Below are 3,706 nucleotides of genomic sequence, written 5' to 3' on the forward strand. Positions count from 1 at the left end.
CACGGGCACCCCAGTGTCCTATTGACTTGGTGGGAATTACTGGGGCCTCCGGACGCCCATCGGCCTCAGGGAAAGGGCCCTCTGACAGGCTGCAGACTGTCAGCTCCAACAACCAAAACTTTTTTCTTGGCGTTCAAGGACCTTCCCAAGGAGTGTTATAAGTCCTGGCCCAGGGGCTCCCAAAGAATGTGATTCTGGTGGGACTGAGCATGGCCAGGGCTGATGTGGCTCTGAGAAGGGAAACAGGTCTGAGGATGAGCAGAGGTGCCACTAATGCCCAAGAAAGTCAGCTGGGGCTTGAACATAGGGTCTTTTCTCTCTAGCCAGACCACGTTCACCCCCTCACGGTTGCTGTCTAGAGGTCAGGGCCGTGTGTCTCTGAGCCCTGGCCCATGTGTGGCTTTCGCTGTCTGCTCTCTCTTCCCTTCTGTCCAGACTGGGCCTGGCTGTCTGGGCCCCTTTCCTTTTATGGGTTCTGAGGACACTGGCCCCTGGCCTGAGAGGAGGCAGCTACAAAGAAGGCTGGACACAGGAAAAGCCCTGTCTCATCCCCCGGCCCCACTCACTCCTCCACCTTTCCCAAGCAGGAACCCGCTGCCCGGACACTCTCCTCAATATCATTCCCCCTGGAGTCCCGGCCAAGCCGGGATGTGTGCTCAGAGCAAATGCACAGACACTGTACAAGGGTCAGAAATCACTTGACCACGGGGTCCCAGAGTCCTAGGCTGGAAGAGACTTATTAAAGACCTTTGTTCATCCTCTGGGATCCTCCTGGCTCTGCTTGCATACTTCCAGAGGCAGGGAGTTCACTACCTCTGGCAGCCCGTTGAACTACCTGTCCCTGTTCCCAAACCAGTATGGCAAATCTATGTAAACCACCTTCTCTCCTCCCCTACCTTTGTCTACCAGGCAGCACTTCTTGGGATCTTGTACATGATTTTAAACAATTGAAGCAACGCCCAGGGCACTTTTGTGGTCTCCTAATTGTGTGTCTGCACACCGCCCTCAGTCCCACCTCAACTCAAGCCCTGAGCTAGGGCGGGTGCAGCCAGCCCCACATTTCTGAGTCAGCTTCAGCCTAGATCCCAGCAGCCAGGAGCTGGTGACAGTCAGGGGCTGGATCTCAGGGTGGAGGGGGCAGGCAGCCTCTGCGGCAAAGCACTGAGTTCCTCCTGCCTGGACCTCGCGAGCCCACTCCCTCCCCAGCACCCACACCCAGGTCCTGAGGGGCAGCCCATAGACCCTCACCTTTGACAGTCAGGATGACAGCCCCCACCACCATGATGAGCGTTTGCAGGGCATCCGTGTAGATGACAGCAGCCAGGCCCCCTGCGGTGGGTGCAAAGGGGATAGAGGGGCCCATTCCTCCAAGGGGGGTGTCCAGGAAGGGACAGCTCTCCTGCCTCTGTGTGTGCTACCCTTTCCCAGGCCGGTAAGCTGTGAGACAAGGCAGCTGAGCCAGCAGGTCCAGGCTGCAAACCTCAGCCCACTTTCCAGGTGCCGGGAGGAGGACCTTGGTCTCAGCTCCCTCCCCCAGCTCCCCCCTTTCCAGTTCTGTGTCCACCCAACCAGATGGGCTGATGTGCCCAGGCCCCTCTTCTTGGGTCCCCCAACCACCCCACGGCTGGAGCAAGTACCTGCGATGGTGTACAGGGCGGTGATGATGAGCATGACGATGGTGGAGAGGTAGAAGTTCCAGCCCAGGCAGATGTGCACAAAGAGAGCCCCCGCATACAGGTCGATCTGAGATGGGAGAGGCATCTTGTGCAGGGGCCCAAGGTGACTGCAGGACCCCAAGTGCCAAGCACTCCCCTGTGCCCCATGGATGAGGAGAGGGAGACCTTCTACCCCATCACCAGGAGTGGAAGGAGGTCCTAGCTGTGCACAAGCTCTTACAGGGGACATTGCTCTGTTAAGTCCTGAGTAGCCGGTGCCCACCAGGGAGCAGTGTTGTTAATGAGCTTCACCCCACTGCCTGACGACATAAAAGACAGCCCTGTCCCCTCTGTCCATGGGGCCCCTGAGAGAGTCCAAGACTTGAGCTTCCTGAGGGACGCCCTGAAAGGCTTGTAGATCTCGTAAAATGGGCCCACATGCCTCCATCTCCAGACCTGCATCAGTCTGGGTATACCCCCATCCTCTGGCTGTCAGGCAGTCCCCCAACCACCCAGAAGAGACTAGGTGTGTGCCAGGGCAGGCTCAGGAAAGGTGAAGCCAGGACCTCATCTCAGGCTGAGGCTGAGCCTGGCCCCCAGGGGTGGGCTGGCCCCAATTCCTGCCATCCCCAGAACCAAGGGCAGGAATTGCAGACCTGAGGCAAGTTTTACCTCAGTGCTGGGATGGGCATTTCAGACTATAATCCAGGCCTGACCCACCACTGTGCAACAGGCACCTGGAGAGAGGGAGGGCAGGGCCTGACCTGTGGGGCCTGGGGGCAGGGCAAGGGGCTCCAATCCTGCCTTTCTATACTGGCTCAGTATGGGGGAGATAACCCGAAATAATAGCCTCTGGGTCCAAGAGGATTCCTGACAAGCTGAGTTTGCTGGTGCTTGGGACCAATTTACACAAGGCCTCCAGGGCACCAGCCCCTTCCAGCTACCCCAATGACTCGCCCAACATAGAGCCGACCAGCACTGTTCTGAACCAGGTTCATGAAACCCCTGCTTCCTCCAGACTCCCCAGTCCCAGGGACACAGAGCCCAGGCAGAGACCGGCCCTGTCTCCAAAGCCCATGTTCCTTGCACCCCTCCCTGCAGACTCCTTTACCTCTCTGGAGAGGAGACCGGCCAATGTAGCAGCTTGGATAGGTACTTTCAAAAGAACAGCACCCCCTTATTCTGGCCCCTGGCTTTAGCTGTGTGTGTGTGTGTGTGTGTGTGTGTGTGTGTAAAACCACGCTGCTTAAAGCAGTTCACTTCACCTCCCAAGCCTCAGTGGCCCTAATCTATAAAGTGGGGGAGCTATGTGGAGACCCCCAGGCCCAAGGCCAGCAGGAGGGCTCAGCCACCTCCCTACATGGAACCCTGTCCTCCCTTCTTGGGTAGCCAAGAAACTGGGGTGATACTTACACTGATATTCCCCCCTAAGTCACTCCCATGTCCCCTGCCCCCAAGCTCACACATCTCTACAGTTTGTCACCATCCCTTAGGAGTTCTGGAAACTTCTATCTTTGCCATACTCCCTGCACCCAACCCAACCCACTGGCCATTGCTGTTGATTCTTTTTCCAAATACTCCTCCCTGCTTCTGCTGCCCACGCCCCGAGGCCCCTTTTCTTCTTTCATCACACTTTTACATTTATTATGATTTTATTGGTATGTGTACTTATCTCCCTGAGGACCACAAACATGTTCATCACCTGGACTCTCCCAGGGCCTGGCATACAGCAGGTGCTCAGTGAATAGGCATGTCTGTATAAATCAGGCGTTGTACATAGAACCCACAGGCCAAATTCATCCATGCCCTTCAGTGTTGTCTTTTGTGCTCCACCGGCAAAGACCGTGTGGCCCACACACCTGAAAATATGTACTGTCCGAACCTTCACAGAAAAAATTAGCCAGCCTCTGGCAAATATCATCTCATTCAGTCCCATGAGGGGTGCCAGGCATTTGGTTGCACTGGGGATACATCAATAACAAAGAAAATATATAGGAGACAGATAATAGTCATTCTAAGTAAATTACTGAACATACTAGAAGCTTCTACAC

Source organism: Talpa occidentalis, unplaced genomic scaffold, assembly GCF_014898055.3.
Source record: "Talpa occidentalis isolate TD23 unplaced genomic scaffold, MPIMG_talOcc4v2.1 talOcc4.7, whole genome shotgun sequence".
Taxonomy (NCBI): Eukaryota; Metazoa; Chordata; class Mammalia; order Eulipotyphla; family Talpidae; genus Talpa; species Talpa occidentalis.